This window comes from Salmo salar, chromosome ssa25 (assembly GCF_905237065.1).
Source record: "Salmo salar chromosome ssa25, Ssal_v3.1, whole genome shotgun sequence".
Taxonomy (NCBI): domain Eukaryota; kingdom Metazoa; phylum Chordata; class Actinopteri; order Salmoniformes; family Salmonidae; genus Salmo; species Salmo salar.
In genome coordinates, this window is record NC_059466.1 from 13,930,960 (window position 1) to 13,954,701 (window position 23,742).

The 23,742-nt window shown below is 42.3% G+C and overlaps 1 protein-coding gene across 1 annotated transcript in view; it reads left to right on the forward strand.

Annotated features, from left to right (window-relative positions):
• LOC106586201 (beta-1,3-galactosyltransferase 1) overlaps positions 1-23,742 on the forward strand; it is a 119,908-nt gene that overhangs the window by 32,865 nt on the left and 63,301 nt on the right. The window contains exon 2 of the mRNA XM_014173207.2: positions 3,886-3,993. The gene's annotated coding sequence lies outside the window, so the exon portion shown is untranslated. The remainder of the gene's footprint in view (positions 1-3,885; positions 3,994-23,742) is intronic.

Here is a 23,742-nt window from a genome sequence, read left to right on the forward strand (position 1 = left end):
AACAACAAAGACCAAAATGAATGTGCGGTTCGTAGCACACAATGCACTAAACAAAACAATATCCCACAAAACACAGGTGGGAAAAAGGCTACCTAAATATGATCCCCAATTAGAGGCAACGATTACCAGCTGCCTCTAATTGGGAACCATACAACTCACCAACATAGAAATACAATGACTAGAACACCCCCCTAATCATGCTCTGACCTAAACACCATAGAGAACCAAGGGCTCTTGGTTCCGTATTTTATCTAACGGATGGCATCCCTAAATCTAAATATTCCTGTTACATTGCACAACCTTCAATGTTATGTCATAATTATGTACAATTCTGGTCAATTAATTGCGGCCTTTGTTAGGAATAAATGGACTTCACACAGTTCGCAATGAGCCAGGCAGCCCAAACTGCTGTATATACCCTGACTGCTTGCACGGAACGCAAGAGAAGTGACACAAATTCATGTTAGCAGGCAATATTAACTAAATATGCAGGTTTAAAAATATATACTTGTGTATTGATTTTAATAAAAGGCATTGATGTTTATGGTTAGGTACATTGGTGCAACGACAGTGCTTTTTTCGCAAATGCGCTTGTTAAATCATCACTCGTTTGTCGAAGTAGGCTGTGATTCGATGAGAAATTAACAGGCACCACATCGATTATATGCAACGCAGGACACGTTAGATAAACTAGTAATATCATCAACCATGTGTAGTTAACTAGTGATTATGTTAAGATTGATCGTTTTTTATAAGATAAGTTTAATGCTAGCTAGCAACTTACCTTGGCTTCTTGCTGCCCTCACGTAACAGGTTGTCAGCCTGCCATGCAGGCTCCTCATGGAGTGCAATGTAAGGCAGGTGGTTAGAGCATTGGACTAGTAACCGGAAGGTTGCAAAAACGAATCCCGAATCCCCCCTGAACAAGGCAGTTAACCCCCGTTCCTAGGCCGTCATTGAAAATAAGAATGTGTTCTTAATCTGACTTGCCTAGTTAAATAAAGGTGTAAAAAAATATATATTTTTTTAAATCGTCAAATCAGTGGCCAAAAATACCGATTGTTATGAAAACCTGAAATCGGCCCTAATTAATCGGCCATTCCGATTAATCGGTCGACCTCTAGTATATATCCCTGTGTTTCCTGTCTCTCTGTGCCAGTTCGTCTTGTATGTTTTTCAAGTCAACCAGCGTTTTTCTCGTATTCCTGTTTATATTCTCTTTTGCTAGTCCTCCCGGTTTTTGACCCTTGCCTGTTTTCTGGACTGCGTACCCGCCTGCATGACCGATCTGCCTGCCCTGACCTCGAACCTGCCTGCCACTCTGTACCTCCTGGACTCTGAACTGGTTTTGACCTTTTGCTTGTCCACTACCATTCTCTTGCCTACCCCTTTTGGATTGTTTAAATAAAATCAATAAATATCATGTCTCTGAATGTCCTTGAGTGGTCCAGCCAGAGCCCAGACTTGATTGAACATCTCTGGAGATACCTGAAAATAGCTGTGCAGCGATGCTCCCTATCCAACCTGACAGAGCTTGAGAGGATCTGCAGAGAAGAATGAGAGGAAAACCTCAAATACAGGTGTGCCAAGCTTGTAGCGTCATACCCAAGAAGACTTGTGGCTGTAATTGCTGCCAAAGGTGCTTCAACAAAGTACTGAGTAAAGTGTAAAGTGTCTGAATGCTTCTGTAAATGTGATATTTCCTTTTATACATTTGCAAAAATTTCTTAAACCTGTTTTGCTTTGTCATTATGGGGTATTGTGTGTAGATTGATGGGAAAAAATGTTTTTAATCCATTTCAGAATAAGACTAACGTAACAAAATGTGGGAAAGTGAAAGGGTGAATACTTTCCGAATGCACTGTACCCTCAAAACAACAGTTAATTACTTTTTAAAAATTCAATGTATTTTCCACGTAGATTCCATGTTACAATACGTTGACAAATGACGTTGAAGCAACCTTGATTGAACCAGTTTGTGCTCAGTGGGATGGTGTTAAGGACCCAACACTCTTGGGGTGTTAGTTCATCAACACTTTGAAAAGTGTTAGTTTAACACTTTGATATGGTCACATATAATCGCAAATTTGCTGTGTAGGTTAAAAATGCACTTTCAATCAAGGAACTTCTGTGGTGAGATATTATCCTGGTAGGGAAATACATCACATGGAAATTTAGGGTCACATCTCTAGCAAAAGAGGGGCCCCTTTTTCATTTCATGGTTGATGTTGAGGTGTATCATGCCAAAACACGCTCCGGTGCACTGCAGGGAAGATTCAGAGGGGGAGTCGCTCCAAAGCAGAGGCGAACTGAAACTGGGTCCAGGGCATGGTCCATCCATCCATCTTCACATACTTGGAATATTCATAACGTTGTATAGAAGCATGTGTGCATAGGGGCACGTCTGTGATGGGTAGAACTGGTGATGTGCGTTCACATCTAATGTTGAGTGAGTGTTAAGGTGTTTATCTCGGAGGGGATTTGCTATCTCCACTGTGTTGTTTGACCACACTGGAGAAGGAAGACCATGCCAGGTTCCCTGAAGCTCTCTCTCTATCTGTCCAGGCTTAATGAGCACTCAGATACGACTGTGCAGGCCAGTCAGTGGTGGGGTGAGTGGCATCAATGCCCCAGTGCTTATGTACTACTGCAGTTCTCTTATTAGTGCAGAAAACTAGAGAGTCATTCCTGCTCCTGAGACACCAGGTCATCCAGGGTCACTGGAGGTCAGGGGGGTCATTGGGTTAGGGGTGTGGCGTGTCGAGGACAGGTGACCTGATGGTGCTGATCAAACCCTGGCTATCAGCTTAGCCTAAGTGCAATTAAGAGTTTCCTGAATACCAAATCTAATTTAGTGTTCAGCAAATAATTGCTGGAACACTAAAGAGAAGCTGATTTGGACTTGAGTACCTAATTGGCTAAAGAACCTGTTGACTTATTTCCATTTAAGCCTTGTCCAGCAGTGTGTATAGGAAGGGAGAGTTCCGTGAATGAAGACTAGCCTCTTAGCAGAGAAATAATAAGGTTCCAGGTTATTAGTAACATTGAACCCCACAAATACAAATACAATGTTTTGTTAAACTGGGGGAAATTTACTGGTTAGCACTAAGCAGTAAGCACCAGTGTGTCACCACTGGAATTGAGTAATATGGATTTAGTTTCACAAATGGTCCGGGGTGTACACTTCTGAAAAGTGAGAGGTGATCACTGCGTGATTGGTCAATTTACCCCTGACCTGGGGCGTATGGTTCATTGAAGATATATACGACTATTAGCCAGCTGTCACATTCGCACTGAGGGTTTGAGTGTGATAGGCCACCTATGGCTATAGGCCTTAGATTGCTATTGGCCTTTTGGGGATTTGCAAATCAAACACCATCAGCTATTTTAACAGGGCTAAAGGGGACTGTGATTCGGCGGGGCTCAGACTGATTATGCTCTGCTGCTGCCTTGGAGTGTGAATAGAATAATTCCTCTCAGTTAACACAGACATTGTCCTCCTACACCTTTTCACCCAGTGGTGACAGCCAGGGCTGCAATGACATAGCAGCTCTCTGGGCTCACCCAACAAACTGCTCACCAGGATTACCAATGCTCTGCTCTCTCTTTCTTTTTCTCTTTCTCGTTCTCTTTCCGTCTCTCTCGCTCTCTCTCCCGCTCTGTTTGACAGGATGATTGTAGGGCTCTGTACCTACTCTACAGCATTCTTGTGCTGCTGCTGTTTGGTCTCCAACAAGTCCTCTCCTCAACTCTGACAGGTCCTTGAGTAGGCTTTGTGTAAACATCCACCCTGGTGAATGATCTAGCAGCTTGCTATTTACTTAGTGATGTGATGCTGAGAGAAAAGCGGCGCTGTTTTCACATTGCCACCCTCTCTCAATCTAGATCTGGAGCTGAGAAAAATGCGTTGCGTCTGAGCGCAATCCTGTTCTGTATCTGAGAGGTCTTAGAGCAAACCAGCCAGGAACCTGACATCAAAAGAATGCACACAAGGTACCAAATTATAATTTTTAAGAAAAGTGCCAACACTGTTAATTGTGTGTAATCTCCATTTGTGAATTCAATGGTTTACTGCTTCAAGGGAATTCAAGGGAAATGTGCTTTTGCTTAATACCACAGTGCTGGTTGAATATGATTTTTGGGGGGCTTTATTTATGGACTTCTGCAACCTCTTCTCTTGCACGTTCTCCAATCAGCGGTTAGAGGAAGCTTACACTCAATTGGACTCATCACTGACACAAGTGTGGACAGTAAATATGAGGAATATCCCACTGTAATTAAACTGCAGTTCCATTTCAGTAGTCATTAACTATAAGCAGAATCTGCATATCTGCAGAATAAGTCATGCTTTTGGCAAAGTTAAATACTGAAATGTGTCCTGGCGCAAATGCCGAGTTGTTGGATAACAACATAATTTACAGCTGATGTCTTACAACTAACAAAATGATCAGTATTGTCTCATATGGTCAAAGCATGTATTTTCCTTTTATTCATACAAACAGCTCAGTCTCATGGCAATCAGATGACATTCGGAAAGTATTCAGACCCCTTTACTTTTTCCACATTTTGTTCCATAAAAAATTTAACAGAAATACCTTATTTACATAAGTATTCAGACCCTTTGCTATGAGACTCGAAATTGAGCTCAGGTGCATCCTGTTTCCATTTGATCATTCTTGAGGTGTTTCTTCAACTTGATTGGAGTCCACCTGTGGTAAATGCAATTGATTAGACATGATTTGGAAAGGCACACACCTGTCTATTTGAAGTCCCACAGTTGACAGTGCATGTCAGAGCAAAAACTCAGCCATGAGGTCGAAGGAATTGCCCGTAGAGCTCCGAGACAGGATTGTGTTGAGTCACAGATCTGGGGAAGGGTACCAAAACATGTCTGCAGCATTGACAGTCCCTAGGAACACAGTGGCCTCCATCATTCTTAAATGGAAGAAGTTTGGAACCACCAAGACTCTTCCTACAGCTGGCCACCCGGCCAAAATGTTTGTCGTTGTTGAACACTGTCGAACGCCGAAACCTGGACTAAAGACCTCGGTTTAAAAGCTGACAGTTTTTTTTGATGGCAGTATTTTTATATACTTTTATTTTATTTTGAATCCTGCGGCTCTGTTGAGCTAAATTACTGTGAGCGCTGCTATCTGTCCCGGGATCCTGCCAGATTCCGTATAGGGGGAGAGACGCAAAAGCCCAGCTAGCCTAGCTGGCTCGGCGGTCTCAAATGGAGGCCGCTATTGAACGTTTCCAGCGTTGCAGGAGCTGTGTTTACTTTGCTTTGTTCTGGGACAATGTGGAATGTGCTGACTTTCAATGTAACAACTGCTTGCTTGCAGAGGACTACAGGAGCGAAGTAGCTACTCTTAGCAAGCAAATAGAAAACCTACATAAGCTACTGGGGAACCCACTCCCACCTATTCGTTCTTCCACCTCAGTAGCCAGATGCCGCTCTGGTCTGGTGGAAGTTTCGCTGCCTGTCGGCTCTCCATAGCCGACTGGCCGGTGCTAGGCAGGGTTCCATCCCCGAAGGGGTCTCCCCCTTCCCTGGAGAATGGAGCTCTTTTCCAACCAACCAACCAGCCATCGAGGTACGTCATTCGCCGTGGAAGTCGAAGAAGGCATCCTCTGGCAAAAGGGGTCTCCATGGAGATGTTGAACCCGGAACTGACACAGACCAGAAACAGCTTTGCCGCCCTGGATCCAGAGGTTCCGGCGCCTTCGTCCTTGGTGGCTTCCCAATCAAGATTGGATCCGGAGGTACCTGCATCTTCGTCCTCGGCTCTGTCTCCCTCTCCGGAGGGAGCTCCCAGCCTCACCAGACCGTGAGGCTGCCTGAGAGACCGGCCCATTCAACATCACCAGCTGTCATCATAGGCATAGTGAGAAACATCTCGGTCCCCAAGGCAAAAACCCTGTACTACCCAGGAGCACGAGTACAGTACATAACAAGGCTGCTTCCAACTGTTCTACCAGCTGACACACAGTTGACCCATGTGGGGTCAAACGACATCAGGAGGGCTAGCTCGGAACATTTGAAAATCGATTTTAAAGAACTGATTTTAGCATTAAAGACTCCAAAAAATTGCCAATAATTTCAGGTCCAGTACCACCGTTGGGCCACGGGTGTGAAAGATTCAGCAGACTGCTGGCATTACACATCAGGCTAAAAGACTACTGTAGCTCTGCTGTAGTCACTTTTATTGATAACTTTGACACCTTCTGGAAACAGAAGATACTCTACAGGAATGACGGAGTACATCCAAATCATCTTGGCTCCTGAACTCTGTCCACGCATTTCAAGGCTGCGTTGAAACAAAGACTGGTAAATGATCCAAGACCAGCTCAGTTAACTTCTTGGGGCTATGTGGGACGCTAGCGTGCCACCCGTGGTGCACCCTATCAACAGCAGGTGCATTTCAAGAGCGGCAAATTTGAAACCAAATAAATGTCAAAATTCAAATTTTTCAAACATACAACTATCTTACACCCTTTGAAAGATAAACATCTCCTTAATCTAACCACGTTGTCCGATTTCAAAAAGGTTTTACGGCGAAAGCATAAAGTTAGATTATGTTAGGAGAGTACATTGACAATAGCTGTGTGTAATGTTTTGTCAATTCAAAGACAGGGTCACCAAAACCATAAAACCAGCTAAAATGATGCACTAACATTTTACAATCTCCATCAGATGACACTCCTAGGACATTATGTTAGACAATGCATGCATTTTTAGTTCTATCAAGTTCATATTTATATCCAAAAACAGCGTTTTACTATGGCATTGATGTTGAGGAAATCGTTTCCCTCCAATAACCGGCAGTCAAGTCAGCACCACAAATTAAATAATTAAAATTAGAAAACATTGGTAAAATATTATATTGTCATTTAAAGAATTATAGATTTACATCTCTTGAACGCAATCAACTTGCCAGATTTAAAAATAACCTTACTGGGAAATCACACTTTGCAATAATCTGAGCACTGCGCCCAGAAAAATATGCTTTGCTATACAGACAAACGGCCATGTTGGAGAGATCTAAAATCAAAAATACTATGTAAATAATCCATTACCTTTGATTCTCTTCATCAGATGTCACTTCCAGGAATCCCAGGTCCATAACGAATGTAGTTTTGTTCAAAAAAGCTCATCATTTATATCCAAAAAGCTCCGTGTTGTTAGCACATGATCTAAGCCAGCCGGACTTCTCGTCATGAACGAGGGGAAAAAATATATTTACGTTCGTTCAAACATGTCAAACGTTGTATAGCATAAATCATTAGTGCCTTTTTAACCAGAACATGAATAATATTCAAGGTGGACGAATGCATTCTCTTTTATAACGTATTGGAACGAGGGTACCCAACATGAACTCGCGCCAGAGTCTAATCGGCCATCACCGTTCCATGGCTCTTGTTCGGTCAGATCTCACAGTAAAAGACTCAAAACACTTTGTAAAGGCTGGTGACATCTAGTGGAAGCAATAGGAAGTGCCAAAACATGAATCAACCCCTGTGTGTTTCAATGGCATAGGCTTAAAGGTAATTCAACACATCAGGTATCCACTTCCTGTCAGAAAATGTCTCAGGTTTTTGCCTGCCAAATGAGTTCTGTTATACTCACAGACACCATTCAAACAGTTTTAGAAACTTTAGGGTGTTTTCTATCCATATATAATAAGTATATGCATATTCTAGTTACTGGGTAGGATTAGTAACCAGATTAAATCGGGTACGTTTTTTTATCCAGCCGTGAAAATACTGCCCCCTAGCCCCAACAGGTTAATCCCTACCATTGTGACAATGAGACGTCATAATGCTGCATCAAATGTACATGATCTTAGGGGCATTAGCAAACACAATGTAAATAATACATTTATGTACCCCTAATTGCACCGAATACATCTGTTTATCCTACAGCTATTGTAAGCAGTAATCATGAGCCTATAAACCAGAGTTACACTGTTAGCACTGAGGCGGTCTGCAATAGTAGGAAGACCACTTTATGCAGCTCACCCTGCACTATCAGCTCCAATGTAAATAACATGAGTAAGTCTACCTCTGATAAACTTCCTAGTAAAGCATTAAAAAAAATCAAGCTACCCAGAAAAGTGCTAAAAATAGGCCATATTAACATATGTAGCCTAAGAAACAAGGTCCATGAAGTCAATAACTTGCTTGTAACAGATGACATTCATATTCTGACTATCTCTGAAACTCACTTAGATAATACCTTTGATGATACGGTAGTAGCAATACATGTTTATAACATCTACCGAAAAGACAGAAATGCCAACAGAGGCGGTGTTGTGGCCTATATTCAGAACCACATTCCTGTAAAGCTTAGAGACGATCTAATGTTAAATACTGTTGAAGTAATATGGCAACAGGTTCTGTAAAAACTGTTAAATCCCCTTGGATTGATGAGGAATTGAAAAATTGTCAGCCCAACTGATTGGCAAACGTACTGCAAATTAACAAATCATGTGACTAAACTAAATAAAAATAAAAAATAAACTACACTATGAAACAAAGATAAATGATATAAAGAATGATAGTAAAAAGCTTTGGGGCACCTTAAATGACATTTTGGGAAAAAAAGTCAACTCGGCTCCTTTATTTATTGAATCAGATGGCTCATTCATCACAAAGCCCTCTGATATTGCAAACTACTTTAATGACTTTTTCATTGGCAAGATAAGCAAACTTAGGGATGACATGACAGCAACAAACACTGGCACTACACATCCAAGTATATCGGACCAAATTATGAAAGACAAGAATTGTACTTTTGAATTCTGTAAAGTCCGTGTGGAAGAGGTGAAAAAATAATTGTTGTCTATCAACAATGACAAGCCACCAGGGTCTGACAATCTGGATAGAAAATTACTGAGGATAATAGCAGACGATATTGCCACATCTTCAATTTAAGCCGACTAGAAAGTGTGTGTCCTCAGGCCTGGAGGGAAGCTAAAGTCATTCCGCTACCCAAGAATGGTAAAGCCCCCTTTTACTGCCTCAAATAGCCGACCAATCAGCTTGTTACCAACCCTTAGTAAACTTCTGGAAAAAAATTGTGTTTGACCAGATACAATGCTATTTCACAGTAAACCAATTGACAACAGAATTTCAGCATGCTTATAGGGAACGACACTCAACAAGCACAGCACTTACACAACTGACTGATGATCGACTGAGAGAAATTGATGATAAAATGATTGTGGGGGTTGTCTTGTTAGACTTCAGTGCAGCTTTTGACATTATCGATCATAGTCTGCTGCTGGAAACACTTGTGTGTTATGGCTTTACACCCCCTGCTATGATGTGGATAAAGAGTTTCTGATACAGAGGGTGTTCTTTAATGGAAGCCTCTCCAATATAATACAGTTAGAATCAGGAATTCCCCAGGGTAGCTGTTTAAGCCCCTTACTTTTTTCAATTTTTACTAACGACATGCCACTAACTTTGAGTAAAGCTAGAGTGTCTATGTATGCGGATGACTCAACACTTTACACGTCACCTACTACAGCGACTGAAATGACTCCTACACTCAAAGAGCTACAGTTAGTTTCAGAGTGGGTGGCAAGGAATAAGTTAGCCCTAAATATTTCTACAACTAAAAGCATTGTATTTGGAACAAAACACTCACTAAACCCTAAACCTTAACTAAATCTTGTAATAAATAATGTGGAAATTGAGAAAGTTGAGATGACTAAACTGCTTGGAGTAACCCTAGATTGTAAACTGTCATGGTCAAAACATATTGGTGCAGTAGTAGCTAAGATGGGGAGAAGTCTGTCTATAATAATGCGATGCTCTGCCTTCCTAACAACACTATCAACAAGGAAGGTCCTACAGGCCCGAGTTTTGTCGCACCTTGACTACTGTTCAGTCGTGTGGTCAGGTGCCACAAAAAAAGGAAAATTGCAATTGGCTCAGAACAGGGCGGCACGGCTGGCCCTTGGATGTACACCGAGAGCTAATATTAATAATATGCATGTCAATCTCTCCTGGCTTAAAGTGGAGGAGAGATTGACTTCATCTCTACTTTTATTTATGAGAGGTATTGACATGTTGAATGCACCGAGCTGTCTGTCTAAACTACTGGCACACAGCTCGGACACCCATGCATACCCCACAAGACATGCCACAAGAGGTCTCTTCACAGTCCCCAAGTCCAGAACAGACTATGTGAGGCACACAGTACTACATAGAGCCATGACTACATGGAACTCTATTCCACATCAAGTAACTAAGATTAGATTTTAAAAAAAATATTAAAAAAAGACCTTATGGAACAGCAGGGACTGTGAAGCAACATAAACATTGGCACAGACACATGCATACCACACACACACACACACACACACACACACACACACACACACACACACACACACACACACACACACACACAAACATATGCACTATACATACACATGGGTTTAGTACTGTAGATATGTGGTAGTGGTGCAGTAGGGCCTGAGGGCACAGTGTGGACAACCATCTCTGCAGCACTCCACCAATCAGGCCTCTATAGTGGTGGCCAGACAGAAGCCACTCCTCAGTAAAAGGCACATGACTGCCAGCTTGGAGTTTTCCAAAAGGCATCTAAAAGGAAGATTCTCTGGTCTGATGAAACCATGATTGAACTTTTTTGTTCTGAATGCCAAGCATCACGTCTGGTGCAAACTGAGCACCATCCCCAAGGTGAAGCATGGTGTTGGCAACATCATACTGTGGGGATGTTTTTCAGCGGCAGGGACTGGGAGATTAGTCAGGATCGAGGGAAAGATGAATTGAGCAAAGTACAGAGAGATCCTTGATGAAAACCTGCTCCAGCGTGCTCAGGACCTCAGACTGGGGCGAAGGTTTACCTTCCAACATGACAACAAAATAGCTGTGTAAACCTGACAGAGCTTGAGAGGATCTGCAGAGAATAATGGGAGAAACTCCCCAAGTACAGGTGTGCCAAGCATTTAGCATCATAGCCAAGAAGACTCAAAGCTGTAATCGCTGCCAAAGGTGCTTCAACAAAGTACTGAGTAGAGTCTGAATACATATGTAAATGTGACATTTATCTTTTTAAATGTTGTAATTTGCAAAAACTTTTACAAAAACTGTTTTTGCTTTGTCATTATGTGGTATTGTGTGTAGATTGATGAGGGGAAAAAACTATTGAATCAACGTAACTAAATAAGGAAAGAATCAAGGGGTCTGAATACTTTCCCGAATGCATGTATGTTGAAATGCACAACATCACAGGAACTCTTGATGATTATATTTTTTATGTGGGAGGACAGATTGATGACAGGCCTCATGAGGACATGAGCAAACACATAACCTTTGACAGATCCATCTTAAGTCGTTAGAATTCTCTTGAGCTGGATTGTCAAATCCATTGATAAGTGAATAAATATAAACACTGATGAGTGGATTTGATGTACATACAGTGGAAGTCGGAAGTTTACATACACCTTAGCCAAATACATTTAAACTCAGTTTTTCACAATTCCTGACATTTAATCAGAGTAAAAAATCTCTGTTTTAGTTCAGTTAGGATCACCACTTTATTTTAAGAATGTGAAATGTCAGAATAATAGTAGAGTGATTTATTTCAGCTTTTATTTCTTTCATCACATTCCCAGTGGGTCAGAAGTTTACATACACTCAATTGGTATTTGGTGGTATTGCCTTTAAATTGGGTCAAGTTAAACAAGCCTTCCACAAGCTTCCCACAATAAGTTGTGTGAATTTTGGCCCATTCCTCCTAACAGAGCTGGTGTAACTGAGTCAGGTTTGTAGGCCTCCTTGCTCACACACGCTTTTTCCGTTCTGCCCACAAATTTTCTATAGGATTGAGGTCAGGGCTTTGCGATGGCCACTCCAATACCTTGACTTTATTGTCCTTAAGCTATTTTGCCACAACTTTGGAAGTATGCTTGGGGTCATTGTCCATTTGGAAGACCCATTTGCGACCAGTCTTTAACTTCCTGAATGATGTCTTGAGATGTTGCTTCAATATATCCACATAATTTCCCTCTCCTCATGATGCCATCTATTTTGTGAAGTGCACCAGTCCCTCCTGCAGCAAAGCACCCCCACAACATGATGCTGCCACCCCCGTGCTTCATGGTTGGGATAGTGTTCTTCGGCTTGCAAGCCTCCCCCTTTTTCCTCCAAACATAACAATGGTCATTATGGCCAAACAGTTCTATTTTTGTTTCATCAGACCAGAGGACATTTCTCCAAAAAGTACAATCTTTGTCCCCATGTGCATTTGCAAACCGTAGTCTGGCTTTTTTATGGCAGTTTTGGAGCAGTGGCTTCTTCCTTGCTGAGCGCTCTTTCAGGTTATGTCGATTTAGGACTCGTTTTACTGTGGATATAGATACTTTTGTACCTGTTTCCTCCAGCATCTTCACAAGGTCCTTTGCTGTTGTTCTGGGATTGATTTGCACTTTTCGCACCAAAGTACAGTCATCTGTAGGAGACAGAACGCGTCTCCTTCCTGAGCGGTATGATGGCTGCGTGGTCCCATGGTGTTTATACTTGCGTGCTATTGTTTGTACAGATGAACTTACCTTCAGGCATTTGGAAATTGCTCCCAAGGATGAACCAGACTTGTGGAGGTCTCCAATTTGGCTGATTTCTTTTGATTTTCCAATGATGTCAAGCAAAGAGGCACTGAATTTGAAGGTAGGCCTTGAAATACATCCACAGGTACACCTTCAATTGACTCAAATGATGTCCCAACCTAAGTGTATGTACATTTCCGACTTCAGCTGTATCTGTGAATGCTGTTGTGCATTGCATGTCAATGCTGTCAACCATGGAAACATCTTAATCAGGTCAGAAACACTGTTTTGTTACAGAATATTCCATGTGTTCTTTTCTCCTACATATAAGGAGTTTAGAATACTAATATCCCATAGAGACGCATGCATCAATACATTGAGATTTTACATTTGGTAAAAGACGAGTGAGATGCTGTCATGGGTTGGAAATGAAACCATGTATAGCAATTACAGAGCATGTCTGTAATCAGTGTCAATTAAAGATTTGGACGAGAGGACAATATCGGCTGTATCTATTCTTAATTATTAATTTATTAAGTCAAACTTAGACTTTGGGTTATCTACCTTCTAATAGGATTTAGTATCGCCTGATGATGAACAGTGTATAGTATGGGCCAAGAACAGATGCTTATGCAGAGATGACCTTCAAATCGTGACACTATTGCACCCATGCAACAGAGTGGAAAGGTTTCTCATAATGCTGGCATCAGTGTAAATTCAAGATGCATCATTCCCCTTCACTTGGTAGTGCAATGCAATTACCACTAGGCATTGACCAGACCTGCTCCCATTGCACACAATTATACCATCTTGAAACATGTAATCCATATTATTGAGTTAAAGGCTATTTGGTGAGCGTTTTCTACTAGGGGTCTTTGAAATTCCTTAAAATGTGCAATGGTCTTTAATTAACATGCTGAGTTAATGTAGTTAGTCCTAGTGTCAATAATAATAAATTACATTGCTAATTCATATACCAATGGTCTGCCTAAGCCTTAAGGTCTTTGACAATTAATTTGTGACTATTTAGCAATTAAGTGATAGCACATTCATTATTTGTATTGGGAAAAAAAGAACCACATAATCATGCTCAGTGTTTGTGTTGAAGAGTCTGACTAATTAGTCTGTGATGAATTAGCCCTGGTCTGATAATTCTCTCAAGTCTGAATAAAAATTCTGCCTGAGGATCATGTTGGAGTTTGTTCAAATGAGGAACTATTAGCATTAAATCACAACATCAAATACTTTTTAGCTTGTGATCTATACTACCTGCAATGAGCTCTGATTGTCCTGTTTCTGCAAGTAGCTCTTTAGTCCACTGGAAAAGGAAGAATTGATATACATTCGTTTTCAGCGAAATACTGTGAATCTCCTGGAACAAATCATAATCAAATCATAATCTTTGTTTGACCCCTCACTGACCGCTTTTTTTTTTCAAAGTCTACAGATGAGGATTTATATTTATGTGTGGTAACTTTTCAAAATGATATACAGTAGTCCTACAAATATAAATATTTTTAAATTGATACCACTTTATATTTTGTTTCTCCGTGAGGCCTGTTTGTAAGTCTCAGTACAAATCAACCCCAGTGCCTCACTTAGTGTGTCACTCAAGCCTAGCAATGACACTTTGATGAATAACTTTGACCTTTAAGGTATGAATATTTTAATTCAGTGTAATCAATTCATCCTAGAGAGGATGATAAAAGGTCACCACATTCAATATTTGCAAAGGGATTTTGAAGAACATTGAAAGCAATATTCAAATTCCACGGGCAATTACGGCGTCTAATTATTGTCATTAATGGAATATTTCCTCAGAAGAAATGTTGATTATCCACGTTGTGTTTAGTTACGAGTTGAATCCTAGTGTCTAATGTTGCTTGGAAATCTCCTACCAGTGCATGATTTACATCTGTTATTCAAGTCAATTTAGGATGAGCCCTACAGTATACAAATGGCCATATTCCCTCTGTGTCTATTGTCTGGACAATGGTGCCAAGACAACTGACAGGTGGTCCAATCAGCAAGGGGTGGGTTTTGTGTGGCAGTGGTTCGCCTCAAGCTCCAGTAAAGCTCAGCTAATGGAGCTATTGGAGCTGCTAAATGAATGATCTTTTTACCACAGCCCTCCTCATTTTAATTAATCAATCAATATCACCAATCAATTGGGTCTGAATTATAGAGGGTAATTAAGAAGATGCACCATTAACACAGGCCTCAGGGACTCCTTGTAGCTAGAGGGTGGACAAAGCTTGGTTACCCACAAATGTGTCCTCTAGACTAAGCCTTCAAGAATGACTAGTTCAAGGGTGGGATGTGGATTACTGATTTGATTTATTAGGATCCCCATTAGCCGACACATAACAAAATTACAGACAAAAGACTACAATTGATGGTATAAGATGCAGTATATACATATGAGATGAGTAATGTCAGATATGTAAACATTATTTAAAGTGGCCCACTTTACAGGCCCAATGATTTGAGTCTATATGTAGGCAGCAGCCTCTCTGTGTTAAGGTTGGCTGTTTATCAGTCTGATAGCCATTAGATAGAAACTGTTTTTCAGTCTCTCGGTCCCAGCTTTGATGCACCTGTACTGACCTCGCCTTCGGGATGATAGCAGGGTGAACACGCAGAAGCTCGGGTGGTTGTTGTCCTTGATGATCTTTTTGGCCTTCCTGTGACATTGGGTGCTGTAAGTGTCCTGGAGGGCAGGTAGTTTGCCCCAGATGATGCGTTGTGCAGACCACACCACCCTCTGGAGAGCCTTGCAGTTGAGGGCAGTGCAGTTGCCATACCAGGCGGTGATACAGCCAGACAGGATGCTCTCAATTGTGCAGCTGTAAAAGTTTGTGGGTTTTAGGTGCCAAGTCAATTTTTTTCAGCCTCCTTAGGTTGAAGAGGCATTGTTGCACCTTCTTCACCACACTGTCTGTGTGGGTGGACCATTTAAGTTTGTCTGTGATGTGTATGCCGAGAAACTTAAAACTTTCCCCGTTCTCCACTGCGGTCCCGTCGATGTGGATAGGGGGGTGCTCCCTTTGCTGTTTCCTGAAGTCCACCATCATCTCCTTTTGTTTTGTTGATGTTGAGTGAAAGGTTGTTTTCCTGACACCACACTCCGAGTGCCCTCACCTCCTCCCTGTAGGCTGTCTTGTCATTGTTGGTAATCAAGCCCACTACTGATGTGTTGTCTGCAAAGTTGATGATTGAGTTGGAGGCGTGCATGGCCATGCAGTCATGGGTGAACAGGGAGTACAGCAGGGGGCTGAGCATGCATCCTTGTGGGGCCCCAGTGTTGAGGATCAGCGAAGTAGAGATGTTGTTTCCTACCTTCACCACCTGGGGGCGGCCCATCAGAATGTCCAGGACCCATTTGCATAGGGCGGGGTTGAGACGCAGGGCCTCAAGCTTCATGATGAGCTTGGAGGGTACTATGGTGTTGAATGCTGTGTGGTAGTCTATGAACAGCATTCTTACATAGGTATTCCTCTTGTCCAAATGGGATAGGGCAGTGTGCAGTGTGATGGCGATTGCATCGTTTGTGGACGTGTTGGGGTGGTATGCAACTGAAGTGGCTCTAGGGTGGCAGGTAAGGTGCAGGTGAAATGATCCTTAACTTGTCTCCCAAAGCACTTCATGATGACAGAAGGGAGTGCTACGGGTCGACAGTCATTTAGTTCACTTATCTTTGCCTTCTTGGGTACAGGAACAATGGTGGTCATCTTGAAGCATGTAGGGACAGCAGACTGGGATAGGGAGCGATTGAATATGTCCGTAAACACACCAGCCAGCTGGTCTGCGCATGCTCTGAGGACACGGCTAGGGATGCCGTCTGGTCCAGCAGCCTTGCGAGGGTTAACATGTTTAAATGTCTAACTTACGTCAGCCACGGAGAAGGAGGGGGGGGGGCCCGCAGTCTTTGGCCACGTCGGTGGCACACTATTGTCCTCAAAGCAGGCAAAGAAGGTGTTTAGTTTGTCTGGAAGCAAGACGATGGTGTCCGTGACGTAGCTGGTTTTCTTTTTGTTGTCCGTAATTGCCCGTAACTGCCACATACGTCTAGTGACTGAGCCATTAAATTGCAACTCCACTTTGGCCCTATACTGACATTTCGCTTGTTTGATTCCCTTGCAAAGGGAATAACTACACTGTTTATAGTCGGCCATATTCCCAGTCTTCTTTCCATGGTTAAATGCGGTGGTTAATGCCACTATCAATCCATGGTTTCTGGTTAGGGTAGGTTTTAATTGTTACAATGGGTAGAACTTCTCCAATGCAATTCCTTAGAGTCAGCGTATAAATCAATGTTATTCTCTGAGTCTTCCCGGAATATTTCCCAGTCCACGTGATCAAAACAAGTGTGGATTCCGATTGGCCAGACCAGCGTTGAATGGTTCTAGTCACAGGTACATCCTGTTTGAGTTTCTGCCTGTAGGACGGTAGGAGCAGAATGGAGTCGTGTTCGGATTTGCTGAAGGTAGGGCGGGGGAGGGCCTTGTATGCATCGTGAAAGTTAGAGTAGCAGTAGTCCAGTGTATTGCCCTCGCGAGTGCTACAATCAAAATTCTTATAGAATTTAGGTAGCCTTGTTCTCAAATTTGCTTTGTTAAAATGCCCAGCTACAATAAATACAGCCTCAGGGTATATGGTCTCCAGTTTACATAGACTCCAGTGAAGTTCCTTGAGGGCCGTCGTGGTATCTGCTTCTTGGGGATATACACAGCTGTGACAATAACCGACGAGAATTCTCTTGGGAGATAATATGGTCGGCATTTGCTTGTAAGGAATTCTAGGTCAGGTGAACAGAAGGACTTGACTGTCTGTATGTAATTATGATTACACCATGGGTCATTAATCATGAAGCATATACCCCCACCCTTCTTCTTCCCAGAGAGATGTTTATTTCTGTCGGTGTGACGCATGAAGAAACCCTGTGGCTGTACCGACTCCGTCAACATATCCCGAGAGAGCCATGTTTCCGTGAAACAGAGAATGTTACAATCTCTGATGTCTCTCTGGAAGGCAACCCTTGCCCTAATTTAGTCCACCTTGTTGTCTAGAGACTGGACATTGGCGAGTAATATACTCGGAAGCGGTGGGTGGTGTGCACGCCTTTGAAGTCTGACCAGGAGGCCGCTCCATCTACCTCTTTTGCGGCGACGTTGTTTTGGTTCAGCCTCTGGGATTAGATCCAATGTCCTGGGTGGTGGTCCGAACAAAGGATCCGCTTCGGGAAAGTCATATTCCTGGTCGTAATGTTGGTAAGTTGACGTCACTCTTATATCCAATAGTTCTTCCCGGCTGTATGTAATAACACTTAAGATTTTCTGGGCAACAACATAAGAAATAATACAGAAAAAAAATACTGCATAGTTTCCTAAGGACTCGAAGCGAGGCGACCATCTCTGTCGGCGCCGGAGTCAATCTAGCCCTGCCCAGGTGCCTGGACAATATATATATAACTCGGGTGACGTTGGATTCACTCGGACATGTAGACTTTGGGGGTCTCTGGGATTCTTCAGAGGCGAGGTGGGAATCAAGGGCGAACGAGGGCGACAGGGCACAGATTCCATCTCCCTCCTACGTTCTCGAAGCCGCCCATCGATCCGGATGGTCAAGGCTATGAGTGAGTCAAGGTCCATTGGCAGCTCCCGTGCTGCAAGCTCATCTTTGACCACCTCCAATAATCCGTGAAGGAACATGTCGAACAATGCTTCCGGGTTCCAGGCACTCTCAGCTGCCAATGTGTGAAAATCCACTTCGTAGTCTGCCACACTACGGGAGTCTTGACGTAGCTGGAGCAGCCTCTCTCCCGGAAAATGGAGAATCAAACACCTTCCGAACTTCCGCCACAAACTTCTCTAGACTGAGGCAGATGGCGGACTGTTGCTCCCACACCGCCGTAGCCCAGGCGAGTGCCCTCCCGGACATCAGCGTTATGATGTACGCTATCCTCGAGTGGTCCAAGGGGAACGAAAAAGGCTGCAGCTCGAAAATGAGGGAGTACTGGGAGAGAAAAACCCGAAAGGTTCTGGAATCTCCAGCGTAGCACTCCGGAGGTGGTAAGCGGGGTTCTCGGGACACTGGGGTCGGCTGGGAGATTATGGGTGTGACCCGTTGCCCAGTGGGGAATCCGCAGAATTGCTCCAGCAAAGTCTCGAATGCCTGGTCATGGTGTTCTGCCAGGGTATGGAGTCCCTCCATAAGACATTGCAGTAACTCCTCGTGTCATCCAATTGTGGCTCCTTGCAGGGAGACAGATTTGTGGAGCTGGTCTGTCTGCTGGGTCAGTCATGGCCAGTTCGTACTATCACATTTTGGGGAAGACCCAGATGCAGACAGTGTCGAAGTAACACAAGTTTATTACTAGAACGTGGGGCAGGCAAAACGACAGGTCAAGGGCAGGCAGACGTCAGTAATCCAGATCCGAGTCCAAAAGGTACAGAACGGCAGGCAGTCTCAGGGTCAGGGCAGGCAGAGGTTAATAATCCAGTGTAGTGGGGAAAGGTACAGGACGGCAGGCAGGCTCAAGGTCAGGGCAGGAAGAATGGTCAAAACCGGGAAAACTAGAAAACAGGAGCTATAGAAAAGACAGGCGCAAAGGGAAAACCGCTGGTAGGCTTGACGAACAAAACGAACTGGCAACAGACAAACAGAGAACACAGGTAAAAATACACAGGGGATAATGAGGGGAGACAGGCAAAACAGATCAGGGTGTGACAAGAATAATAGTGAAGATATCGAAACTATGAAATAGCGCATATGGAATCATGTACTGTAGTAACCAAGAAAGTGTTAAACAAATAAAAATATATTTGATATTTGAGACTCTTCAAAGAAGCCACCCTTTGCCTTGATGACAGCTTTGCACACTCTTGGCATTCTCTCAATCAACTTCATTAGGTAGTCACCTGGAATGAATTTCAATTAACAGGTGTGCCTTGTTAAAAGTTAATTTGTGGAATTTCTTTCCTTAATGCGTTTGAGCCAATCAGTTGTTTTGGTAGGGGTAGTATACAGAAGATAGCCCTATCTGGTGAAAGACCAAGTCTATATTATGGCAAGAACAGCTCAAATAAGCAAAGAGACACAACAGTCCATCATTACTCTAAGGTCAGTCAATACAGAAAAAGTCAAACACTTTGAAAGTTTCTACAAGTGCAGTTGCAAAAACCATCAAGCTCTATGATGACACTGGCTCTCATGAGGACCGCCACAGGAAAGTAAGACCCAGAGTTGCCTCTGCTGTTCATTAAAGTTACCAGCCTCAGAAATTGCAATCCAAATAAATGCTGCACAGAGTTCAGTTAACAGACAAATCTCAACATCAACTGTTCAGAGGAGACTGTGTGAAACAGGCCTTCATGGTCGAATTGCTGCAAAGAAATGCGTACTAAAGGACACAAATAAGAAGAAGAGACTTGCTTTGGCCAAGCAACACAAGCAATGGACATTAGACCGGTGGAAATCTGTCCTCCAAATTTGAGATTTTTGGTTCCAACCGCCATGTCTTTGTGAGACGCAGAGCAGGTGAACGGAGGATCTCTGCATGTGTGGTTCCCACCATGAAGCATGGAGGAGGAGGTGTGATGGTGTGGGGGTGCTTTGCTGGTGACACTGCCTGTGATTTATTTAGAATTCAAGGCACACTTAACTAGCATGGCTACCACAGCATTCTGCAGCGATACTCCATCCCATCTGGTTTGCGCTTAGTGGGACAATAATTTGTTTTTCAACAGGACAATGACCCAACACACCTTCAGGCTGTGTAAGGGCTACTTGACCAAGAAGGAGAGTGATGGAGTGCTGCATCACATGACCTGGCCTCCACAATCACCCGACCTGAACCCAATTGAGGTGGTTTGGGATGAGTTGGACAGCAGGAAAAGCAGCCAAGTGCTCAGCATATGTGGGAACTCAAGGCAAATCGTGGCTACTTTGAAGAATCTAAAACCTAAAATACATTTTGATTTATTTAATATTTTTTTGGTTATTACATGATTCCTTATGTGTTATTTCATGGTTTTGATGTCTTCACTATTATTCTACAATGTAGAAAATAGTAAAAATAAAGAAAAACCCTTGAATGAGTAGGTGTGTCCAAACTTTTGACTGATACTGTTCAGTATGTATTAGCTATTGACCATAGCTGATATGAGTCTGGTGCTGCTGTCCTCGTTTTGCAGAGTCACTGTCCTTGAAGTATGATTTCATTAAACAGGTTCTGAAAAACTACAGACGGCAGCATTTTATAAATAATCATCAGTTGAATACACTATAAATAATTCACCATATGCAAGTTCTCAGAGGCACAGTGTCTCCAGAGTGTCTTAAATTCTCTCCGTCTCTGTACCTCTCGGAAGTGACTGGCCGGGCAAGCTGTGCAGTGAAGATACCCATGTAAAACACATTCCTGTTTCTAACCCCCTACAACAGTGGTCACCAACCTTTTCTGAGTCAAGATCACTTTCGCAGTCAAAAAGCAAGCCGAGATCTACCGCTCAGATTAGTTTAAAAACATAACTTAATCATTTTTAACCTAATCATTAACCTAATAAAGCAGTTCTGTAGGAATGAGGTTTGTGCAGTAAGCCTAATACAGTACTCGATTAACAGGATCACATATTGGCTACAGTATATGCCTAGTCTGATAATATTGTTCTTCTCAAAACATATTATATTTCAAAACTCAAGCTTTGATTTTAAAAAATTGTTCAGCTGGTGAGGCACAGCTGAGCATAAATTGAAATGTAAATAATTTGCAAATAATTCGCTTTTTTATTTTACTGGACTGATGGTACCTGTATCTAACTGAGAACTCTGGGAAAAAAACAAAGTCAAATCATGATGTCAGTGATCTTCAGGTCGGAATGTTGGAGCTCAAGAAAGAGAGTTACTGACATGGAATTCCGAGTTAAATGACCGTTCAAATTGATTCTTCCCTGACGATTTTTCCTAGTTGTCTTGAAGTTGGAAATTTCCGAGTTCCCAGTTGTTTTGAACACGGCATTAGTATCAGTGGCTGGAGGGAGAGAGCAGCAGAGGGTCCCCCTCTCACGGTCTCTGCTCTCTCCTTCCATTTCTCCAGTGATAATGACCAGAGAGAGAGGACATCGTCTTCAAACTGATAGTGAAACTCGAGTAGTATCCCACCTGCCGCATGCACAAATTAATGTTGTTCCTATGACCAGAGAAAGTGAAATATTCCTCAATATTAAAATAGACACGACAACCTGCTAATAATAATAAAAACGCATGGCTATCGATACACTTGGCTGTTCATTCATTGCAGCACGTATGTAAGTCGGGAGAAACACATTTTATGTTTTGTAATAGTGTTGAATAAAAACAGTGTTGACAGTGCTGAATACAAACTTACACATGAACTCATTCATAAAAACAGCAGCTATTTGCTGTATTTTAAAAGTTCTGAAATCTCACTTAGGCTAGTTTAAAACTTTGCTATGGCTGGGGTTGTGGAAGCTGTAGGCACAGTGATTTGACCTATCCAATTGGCCAGTGCAGTAAACACACTAGATTTAGCCACAGATCTCCCAGTCCGCTAGATAGGCAGAGTTTCTCTTTTCAGACAAATGAAATGGCTCAAAATGGGAACACTTTGCCTAACCAAAAACAAAAAAGGAGTGCAAGCCTTTATGCCTTTTGAACACCTACAGCGTCATCTCGATATGTGTGCAACAGAAGTTCAACATTTACCTCTGCTACCATTTCTGTCAAGCCTTCTACGCATACAATTTCATTCAAATGTTCGATTTGTCCAACGTATGCACCACAGAGAATGCAATAAAACTGCCTCTGCAACGCAATGCTGCAAGGCAAACACAGCGTTCCAGTAGAAATTAATGTACTTCTGGTGTACCGAAAGCAATGACGCTGTAGGTCTATTAGGTGATCGACTAGGAATGTCTTTAAGATTGACCGGTTGGTGACGACTGCTCTACTACTATGTGTAAAATATCTCTCTACTTCTCTCTACTCTAAGCAAAATGAAACATCTGTCTTATATTCCTATGAGAAGTCAATGTTTTTTATGAGGCACTGGCAGCCAGACATTTTGTGATTGACAGACTCGTATGTTTATTGGAGCTCATTCATTTTGGCAGTAGCTAAAGGCTCTTCATGTAGATGTGAGAGAGAAATTGTTTTTCACTCGGCTACTGTATGATGCTGCTTTTGCATTTACTGTGCCAAGTACAATGCCAACATGCAGTCTCTTAAAATCACTGAGGTATAATGGTGGAGAAAAACCTTAGCTAAGCTATTGGCGCTTTAAGCAAATTTGGAGCATTAAATGAATTCGAAATGTTATGGGTAGTTATTTTTATTTTTTTACCTTTATTTAACTAGGCAGGTCAGTTAAGAACAAATTCTTATTTTCAATGATGGCCCAGGAACAGTGGGTTAACTGCCTTGTTCAGGGGCAGAATGACAGATTTTTACCTTGTCAGCTCAGGGATTTGATCTTGCAACCTTTTGGTTATTAGTCCAACACTCTAACCACTAGGCTACGCTAGTAGCGAGAACTTTGTGCTAGTAGCACCTGTTGTATGTTTACTTTACAAATCAATACCAAATGCGGCTAAAAATCGATTCATATATTTGCAAACGAGTACTGTGATAATGAATGGAGATTCATCCTGACATCCCAATTAGAATTCATACCTAGTACACATTTCTATTACAGGTTTCTATCACCATTATAGGCAGTAGTGTTAAATGGTAGTAACCGCAATAAGGTCAACTAAGGGTCAAGCCGCAATAAGGTCAACTAAGGGTCAAGCCCATTGCTGAGGTTAATAGTTAAAAAGAAAATCAATAAAAAAGCAATAACGGCTACCACGTCTCACATGATGTAATGCTTATAGTTAAAGGGGATTGCTGCTGGCTCAGAGCAGTGCAGTTGGTATTTTGCAGATTGTTTATAGGAAATGGCTGGGGTTTGATGTGTACCATATCCTTACTGTTGGAGTTGCTTGTGTTACATTAAAGATAATTATCATCGACAGCATCTGCTACTTCGTTTTTTAGTGTCTCACAGCTGAGGGCAATACTGAAGAGGAGCAGCATAAAGACTATAAACCACGACTAGATGAATAGTCTAAAACTTAAGTGAAAGAATAAACAAACA